This window comes from Diabrotica virgifera, chromosome 8 (genome assembly GCF_917563875.1).
Source record: "Diabrotica virgifera virgifera chromosome 8, PGI_DIABVI_V3a".
NCBI lineage: Eukaryota > Metazoa > Arthropoda > Insecta > Coleoptera > Chrysomelidae > Diabrotica > Diabrotica virgifera.
The window spans coordinates 227,956,557-227,966,493 of NC_065450.1; the positions used below are offsets into that span (position 1 = coordinate 227,956,557).

The following is a 9,937-nucleotide window of genomic DNA, read 5'->3' on the forward strand; positions in this document are numbered from 1 at the left end:
ACGCCGTAGGCGGAGGTCTGTTGCCTGTAAGCAACAAGCTTGAGAAAGTTGTTAAAAAAATTTTGAGCATCTATCAATGTTCGAGGGTTATTCGGATAGAAAATTTTTTACTGTAAACAGTATTCTTTGGTATATTTGATTCGATAATTTCATTAATATTCTCATCAGTATTACAACCAAATCGTGACATTTTGAAATATTGAATATTTGAAATGTCAAAATCGAAATGAAACGAAATGTAGGTATCCATAGCTACATGATTGAGTGAAAACAGCCCATGGGATCTGTTTTCAGTATAATGTTGGTTTTATTGGTTGTATTCAATCAGATGACCACAAATTAATTGATTTCATTGGATTTCTAATTGAGCAAAAAATTTTCGCTGTAATTAACTATAAAGGTTGTATATTTATGCGTAAATATTTTTAAATTCTTGTTTATACTACTATCGTTTTTAAGTTTTACTTAAATATATAATTAAAATCGAAAAAATAACAGCTGTACTCTCTCTTTATTGCGAAATGTAGCTTCATCTCACATCCATAACCTCTTGTAACACAGCTTCAACCTAATGAAAAGGCCATTTCAAATTTAATTGCATGTAACTAAAACATGAGATTTAAGATTTTAGTGGCCATAAAAGAGACTCGATTCTAACCATATAACCATTACGGAATAACGACCCCATCTCTAGTGCCGCTCTTGGGCCTAGTATGAATCTATTTTTAGTTCTTGTACTTCGTGAAAAAGCATTTTAATTTATGATAATCGCTAGTTCTTTGTTTACGTGTATTTTTGCATATTGTTTTATTTTTTGGGTTCTATTTTCACGCCGTTGAATTTTATTTTCAAACCGGGAAACGGAGAAACTTAAAAAGTCATACTTTCTTAAGTAAGTACGGCCATGAGTCGTACATCGTACAGTGCGAATTTCATTGATACAGAAAGAAACATAATTGTTACCCCTGTTAAGCTGCCCCCCCGCTCCTCTTGCGAAAATTAAAAAACAAATAACGTTGATTTATAAGCTTTCATATTCCGCAAATTAAAAAATTTTGAGTCGTTACACTGAGCAGGAATTTAATATTTTAGCCCCCCCCCCCCCCCACTACTTAAAAATAGGGTTATTAAATCGATCTTTGCTGCAGAAGTACAAGCTATTTATGAGCTTTCGAAGTGATATAGTTTCGATTTTTGAGCTCACCCCCAATCAACCCTGTAATTGATTCAACTTAAGAGAAAAATGCTGAGAAATATTAAAATATATAATTCGTAATAACATCGCGGATATAATTCGTATAGCGCATGGATTCTAAGAATAAACTCTTAAATCACGCGCATTTCGATTATTTATTTTTTTTATAACACCTGTACGATGTTTGCATACTGCTATCTGGTCACAAATGACCAATTATCAGTTATTCTCTGACCTAACTTAATAACAACAAATACTTAAATCTAAGGGCATACCCTATGGCTTACTCTTATTATACATATCTATCAACTAATGCACTACAATTAACATGCAATAACATCACAGCACTATGCTCTGCTTTTTACACTAAACTGTTACACATTTCCACTAACTCAAATGGTTTTGTCCTCATGAGTCTTCTCTTTAGTTCAGTGTTGTCAAGAAGCTGGATTGCCTCGACATTTACATGACTATGCAGCCTCTGCTCGTGACTTGCTGCTGTTCTCTTGATACTTCGGTCACAGTTTCCATACCCAGGTCCTGGTGGAGGTTGCTGTTACGGATATACCAAGGAGCATCAACAATGTTCCTCAGTACTTTGTTTTGAAAGCTCTGGATAATATATAGGTTACTAGCTTTGCTACAGCCCCAGAGTTGGCACCCATATACCAATACTGGCCTCAGTACTTGTTTGTAAATGGATAATTTATTATGAATGGATAATTTTGAATTTTTTCCAATCATTCAATACAATTTCTTATACCTCATATCTAGCTCCCCTCTTTTCTTTTTGACATGGACTTTCCAGCGCAGCCTCGCGTCTAGGGTGATGCCCAAGTATTTTGCTGATGTTTCATAAGGAACTTGGGTATCATTTATTCTAACTGGGAAATTTTCTATTTTTTTATTTGTGAAGTTAATGTGTGCAGATTTAGACTCATTTAATTTTATTCTCCATTTTCTGGTCCAGGTATGTATTGTTTTTACTGAGAGTTGCAACTTATCAGTCGCTTCTTCACTAGTGTCTCCTATCGCTAGTATAGCTGTATCATCAGCGAAGGTGGCAATAGTTCTGTTCTAGTTCTGGAATGTCACACGTATACAATAGGTACAGGACCGGACCTAATACGCTACCTTGTGGCACGCCAGCTTTGATCTCACTTAAATCGGTGTACACTTCTTCTTGTTTAACTCTAAAATATCTATTCGCAATGTATGATTCTAGGATTTCCGAATACTGTTTAGGCATGAACGTTCTTAGTTTATAGTTTAAACCCTCATGCCAGACTTTATCATGTGCTACGTCCAAGAAGATTGTAGAGCAGACTTTCTTTTCTTCTAATGTTTTTTCTATTATATTTGTTATTCGGTGAACTTGATCTATAGTGGAATGTTTATTTCTGAAAACAAATTGATGATTTGGTATAAGATTTTTTCTTTCTATTATTGGTTTTAATCTTTTCAATAGGAGTTTTTCAAATAACTTTGATATCACCGGAAGGAGTGATATTGGTCGATACGATGTCACCTCATTAGGAGGTTTACCTGGTTTAGTGATCATAATGACTTCGGCTACTTTCCAGAGTCTCGGAACATATCTCAATCTAAAAGCAGCATTTATTAGGTTTGTCAGCTTAACTATGGCTTTTCTTGGGAGATTTTTTAATAGTTCTCCTGTTATGAGATCATATCCTGGAGCTTTCTTAGGATTTATATTCTCTTTTATCTCTGTTGATACTTCTCTAACTGATGTCAACGTTATTATTTCTTCCGTTTGGAATGGTTCTTCCCATCTCAGTTCTTCACCATCATTGCCGTTGGATTTGAACGTGCTTTCTAAATGATCTGCAAATCTTTCTGCTTTCTGTTCGTTACTTCTAGCCCAGTTGCCGTTTTCCAACTTGATAGGAGGAGAATGAATAATTGGTCTCTTCATTCTTTTTGTTGCCTTCCATAACGAATAATCTGTGTTCTGGTCAGCTGTTAAATTACTTAAAAAAGAATCAATCGTTGAATTTTTTATATTCTGTATCTCCCTTTTTAGTTTTTGTGTAGCATTATTTAGACTAGTTTTGTCTCGTGGAGCTCTGTATTGCTGCCATTTTTTTCTTAACTTTCTTTTTTCTAATATCAGTTCTCTGATTTCTTTTGGATAATTGTTCCCTTTTGTTCTGGGAGATTTCGATTATTGAGCTACAACTCCTTCGCAAGAAAACCACCCCATCTTCCCGGCTTAAGAGAATAAATATACACCTTTATTAGGCGCCAACGCCCTTCGGTAGGGATCTATGGAGGAGAATCACCAAGCCGCAAGCCCTTATCCCTTGCCGTACCGCTCCTCCATAGGCCGATCAGACACCAGTTTATTCCAGACTGTAGAATTTTATACTACGGAGTTGGCCTTTTATTAATTTCATGACCTGGCTGAGGCTCGGGCTCGAACCGTCGATCGTAAATCCACTAAACTTGTCGATCGACTGCGCCTCTTCCAACTGAGCCGTCGTGACCGACCTCTTTTTTCGTAAGAGAAAATTGTACTTAAAATGAATTAAATTAATTATTTGGCGACTACATACTTATCGTTTGATAATTTGTGAGCTCGCAAAATACTCGCATTGAGATCATTGAATTGCAATTTCTTTTGTATAGTTCACTGAAGGTAAAAATCAACTATTTCTTCGATTTCGAATTTCGATGAACCTCCATCGATTTTCACGAAAATTGGTGAGTGGTTAGAATGTTAAAGGATACCTCAAGAAGCAAAAGTGACATGGTACCACTTTGCCCTTTTACCCTGAGGGTGGATATCACCCCTTCTCGGGGGGTGAAAATTATTTTATTAAAATCGGATCTGCGGGGAGGGGGGAAATAAGGGAAATTTCGCTCAAGAGTAAAGTACCTTTGTATTTTACAATATCGAACATTGTTATTAAGAAAAGTTGTTTGGAATTAAAAACTATGTTTCAATATTCAAATAGGTACATCCTTCTAATTGAAATATTGTGAACTATAATGGTACTTACTCTTAAAAGAAATTCATATTTTTTGACATAATACCTACTACGTATAAAATTGAAAAAAATTGACATCTGATGCTTGCTTCTTATATTTTAGACCAGGTAGAGCATTTTATGAAGAATAACTTTTATTCGTAAAATTGATAATAAAATGATGTTGGATATCCATAATTTGAGAGAATTGTTTTTTAAATAGAATTATGTACCTAATTGCATATAAAAACAAAGTTTATTCCAAACAACTGTTCATAACAACAATTTTTATGATATTCTTAAATATAAAGGTACTTTATTCTTGAACGAAATTCGTATTTTTGACATACCTCGTATGAAATTGATAAAATGTGATACCTATCTGATGGTTGAGTTTTATATTTTAGACCACGCAGAGCATATTATCGTTGATTGATTAACGATATATTAGTATTTCAAATTGAAATTATCAATCAACGATATTAAGAATATAGGCTATTGATTATGTACTATAGAAAGGAACTACAACGTTAACGGGGTTTTATTATTTCATATGGTCAATGAGTCTCTATATATGAAAAAACCGCGGAGTGCTACCATTTAAAGGGGTGCGTTTTTGAGACATGGGTGAATTAGTCCCTGGGCACAGGTTACATTAGGGTGAGTTCTATTCACTTTTGGTACAAATACGTCTACATAAAAATTGTTCCTGGTTAAATTTCCTATGTAAATATAACTTTTAAAGTCACAGATACTTTTTTTACAAAAATATATTCAAAAGAAAAAGCACAACGAAACCCAAAAGAAACAAATTTTGTTTTTTGTCCCATAACTTTTGTCCACGGGGATATAGGTATAGATATTGCTTCATAGAAAAAAAACTTACATATTTTCTCTTTAAAATAATGTTTGGTAGAGGTCATTAGGATTTACAGTTTTCGAAATATGATTTTTCAAAGTTCGCCACTCACAGCAATTTTGGGCAATTTTCCTTGTTATTTCGCAAATATTGTTCTGTAACTTTTTTCTACGTAACTTTAGACATATGCAATGGTACAAGTAAGATGAATAGAAATCAATTACCTTTAAAATGTTCTACTGTAGAATATTGTACGACTTCTTTTAAAGAGGTTATCTTTTTCAAGATTTTATACTTTTAACGAGTTTTTATATTTTTTACGATTATTTTTAAAATTTTCCATTATAACTTTTTTTTTCTACATTTAGGTATATTTTATATAATAAAAAAGAAAGTTTATTCTGTTTACTTTAAAGTGCTGTATTATAAAAAATTCTATAATTATTTTTGAATAAGATATGCTTTTTCAAAATGTAATAAGTACTTGCAACGATTTTTGATTTTAGGATTATTTTTTCAATTTCTCATTATAACTTTTTTATGTGATTGTGTGTTATGATTGAATCTTATTTTTTATAGGTAATACTTTGGATCCACTTGACTCGCCCGGGCAAACTTCAAAATATGGAATAATTCCAATACATATTTACTGTCAAAGCTCCTGCACCACAAGCTTTGCTTGAAAAAATAGCATGTAAATGTACCAAAGGATGTACAAAAAACTGCGGTTGTAGGAAGATAGGAATTAGTTGTTCAATATTCTGCAAAGGGTGCATGTGCATGGGTACTAATTGTGGGAACTCTAAGATAACTGTCAGAGGAAGATATTGAAGCTAATGCTAACGAAGAGATGGACTTTGATTTTGAAAATTTTTTAAATGTCAACCTTTAAATAATTTTAACTAAAGTGATGTTTTCTAAGATTAATGTTTATGTAATTTTTGTAAAAGAAATAATTTTAAATAATGCAGGTAAAAAAATATCAAAGAATCACTTGGTTTTCATTATTTAAATATAGATGATACACCATCTTAAAGAACAGAAAGTAAGCCCTCTTTATTGAGCAATATAATATAGTATATTCATGTACAAGAAAAAATAAGTTATAATGAGAAATTTAAAAAATAATCGTAAAAAATTTAAAAAATAATATTTTTTTATATTACGTATTATATAATATAATATTATATTATATATACTATATATAATATAATATTATATAATATATTATATAATAATATTATTTTATTTTTGTATTATATTATAAAAAATCGTTAAAAGTAAAAATCTTGAAAAAGATACCCTCTTTAAAAGAAGTCGTACAACATTATACAGTAGAACATTTTAAAGGTAATTGATTTCTATTCCTCTTACATGTACCATTACATATGCCTAAAGTTACGTAGAAAAAAGTCACAGAACAATATTTGCGAAATAACAAGGAAAACTGCCCAAAATTGCTGTGAGTGGCGAACTTTGAAAAATCATATTTCGAAAACTATAAATCCTAATTAGCTTTACTAAACAACATTTTAAAGAAGAAATATGTAGATTTTTTTTCTGTAAAGCAATGTCTATACCTATATCCTCGTGGACAAAATGGGACAAAAAACAAAATTTCTTTCTTTTGGGTTTCTTTGTGCTTTTTCTTTTGAATATATTTTTGTAACATAAAGTATCATTGACTTTAAAATGTGATATTTAGATAGGAAATTTAACCAGGAACAATTTTTATGTAGATATGTTTGTACCAAAAGTGCATAGAACTCACTCTTATGTAACATGTGCCCAGGGACTAATTCACCCATTTCTCAAAAACGCACCCCTTTAAATGGTAGCACTCCGCGGTTTTTTCATATAGAGATGTCCACTGACCATATGAAATAATAAAACCCCGTTAACGTTGTAGTTCCTTTTAGCTACCTTATTTTGAATATAATCAATAGCCTAATAACTTTTTTCATAAAATTGATAATAAAAAAGTTTCCCATATGATTCTTAGTTACACAGTATGCAGACATAGATACTGTATATAAGAGCTGAATTTTTTTTTAATTTTCAAATTGTAATATCAAATTCGGACTCAGCATAATCAAAAACAAAATAAAAAAAGAATGTGTGTATACTTTGTATATGCACGTAAGAAGTTATACTTCTATTATATGATTTCAACGAAATAAATATACTTTCAACAGGTTATTTGTATTTAAAGATTAAACTAATTTTTACTTACTACTTTCCAAAAAATTTTATTAAAACAATACTAAAAATAAAAAAAAGTTTGGTAACACACGGATTTGAACCGGGGACCTCTCGATCTCTGATCGAACGCTCTACCACTGAGCTATACTCTCTTTGCTTTGAGAGGTTACAAGATTGCTCATACATACTGACAAATTTAATAGACCAAGTGAAGTATAAAAATACTTTAAAATTTAAAGTAAATATACTTACTATTATTATAAAATATCTTATTCCTGAGGAAGACAAATCCGAAGACACAAAAATTATAATAAATATATTTACTAAAAACACTAATATATTCTTTTAATGACTTATTTGCGCTGATACGATAAATACATAATTTGAAAGAGTGGCAACGAACTACATACCTACTGTCTGTCTGCGCATGCGCCAGGGAATTATAAAATTTCACCCTCGATCGTAAAGAAGTATAACTTCAAAAACATTTTTGATCAAAGTAACAGTGGCGTGCTGGCCATATAAATGAATCGGTGCAATCACCGAGAGGCCGCGGCCTCTTGAGGCCGGTCAAATAGGTTTTCACAAAAATATTGAGATGTAACAAAAAAATATTTTTTTAATTTCTAATCGGATGTTAATTTTGCTAATAATATTAATAAAACATTTAAAAAAACAAATTTTTTTTATTGTGAAATTATTCGCGGTGTGCAAGTACTTGGAAAGGGAAACGAGAAACGACCGTGCGCGAGTCGCGGAGAAATATTGCAACTATCTTAAATATTTCATATTGTCAATTGAAATTGTCAAATTGACGTATATTTCGTACCTTCTGTCATTGACGCAGAAAAATTATGTATTGCTCCACAATATTGATATGATATGCAATTATTATATAAAGGTAAATTTAATTAATTGTATTTTGCTTGCAGTACTGCATTTTAATAACTGATTTTATTTACTACATACAATTGTTTACGTTTGCTAAACATAACCTGCATCTTATTTTTTCTTCTTATTATTTTTTTGGACTATGGTCTTTACAATTATCCAGCAACCAGGACTAATATAATTGGCCAATATAATTAAAAGTGCGAATAAAAGTACAGAGCGTAGAAATAGAGGTCGCTTTGCCGAACTTGCACGGTCCCAATAGTCTATATACATAAATAGATTGCTACAGACAATATTATTTATTTTTATACATACAAGTATATTTATGGTTTTCCAATTTCCTTCAAACATGTATGTACTCTGCAGAATTGAAAAATGGAAAAACATCTTGCTCATTTTTGACCGAATTATTGAAAGTATCTAAAAACGATTTGATCAAGACAAATCAAATCGTTTTATGATTATATAAGCACTCTACATCCTAGAAATTTTGATACAATAAAAAAATGGTATACCTTTGATGGCATTTAAATCTAAATCATTTACTGAACAATTAAGAAAGTTTTATCCTACCATATCTGCGACTGCAATTAGAGAAGAACTCATGGATTTTGCTGATAAATGGATTGTATTAAAATAGGATTTTGCAAAATACTGAGATTATACAAGATGGAGTTAATAATGAATATGTTCAGCTTACAGAAAATATGAAGGATGATATTATTAATCCAAGTGATAATGAACATGAAGTAACAAATGACAATGTTGATATCGTGAAAACCTCACCTCCGTGTGGTACTAAAAAGTGCAAAGATTGTATAGTTTGCTGTTACGCTGTTTTGCATAAGTACAGTGAAACCTCGATAAGTCTGATTAATCGGGACCGCGGCCGACCCGAGTTATCGAAAATCCGGGTTAGCCGGAGAATATGGTAAAAATTAATAAAATACAGTATACTTACAGATAAACTCCATTATAATTGCAAAAACCTGATATACATATGCATAGTACATCTAAATTACGTACAGTTGTATACAGTATTGTTAATTTCTTGGTAAAAACTCAGTCAAGCTGAAAAAATGTTTGTTTTGTCTGATGAAAATCGGTCCGGGTTAACCGGACTTCCGGGTTATCGGAGGCCGACTTATCGGGGTTCCACTGTACAACTTATATCAGTGCGTGCTTATCCAAATAATATAGTATAATATAAAGTATTATATTAAATAGTATAATATAAAGCATTTATTAACTCTTTCAGTGACACAAGTATCTTGCGAAAAAAGCTTTTCAACATTGAAATACATAAAAAATCGGTTAAGAAGTACTTTCACAAGATCACTTTTGTGCTAATGGCTATAGAAAAAGAAGCTTTGTAGGAGCTTAAAAATGATGAAATAATCGACGGATTTGCTCAAAAATCTATTTTAATACGCAAATTATTGATCGAGAGTTAAGTAATTATTTTATAAAATAATTGCAAAATAATATTTAGATTATTGCGTTGTATTAACATTTTAAATATCTATTGTTAAATTAAAGTATTTGCACTGTACTTGTATTTGTACTCTCTTGTATAATTGATTTACTAAAATGCAACTTAATACACAATTGAAAAATTCTCAATTTTATTTTACTTGTACCTTAATTATATTACATCAAATTCATATTATATTGATTTAGGAAATTATGGTTTCTGCCTTACTGCATACAATATTGTCATACATGTCAATTATTATTTGTAAGATTTATTTAAATGAAAAAATATAGCAAATTAAGAAAAAAATCATTGAATTCAAA

At 31.1% G+C, this 9,937-nt stretch overlaps 1 non-coding gene across 1 annotated transcript; it reads right to left on the reverse strand.

Annotated features, from left to right (window-relative positions):
- Positions 1–7,326: 7,326 nt before the first annotated feature.
- Trnas-aga (transfer RNA serine (anticodon AGA)) lies at positions 7,327–7,396 on the reverse strand. Its single transcript has one exon. It is a non-coding gene; the product is annotated as a tRNA-Ser (tRNA).
- Positions 7,397–9,937: the final 2,541 nt, after the last annotated feature.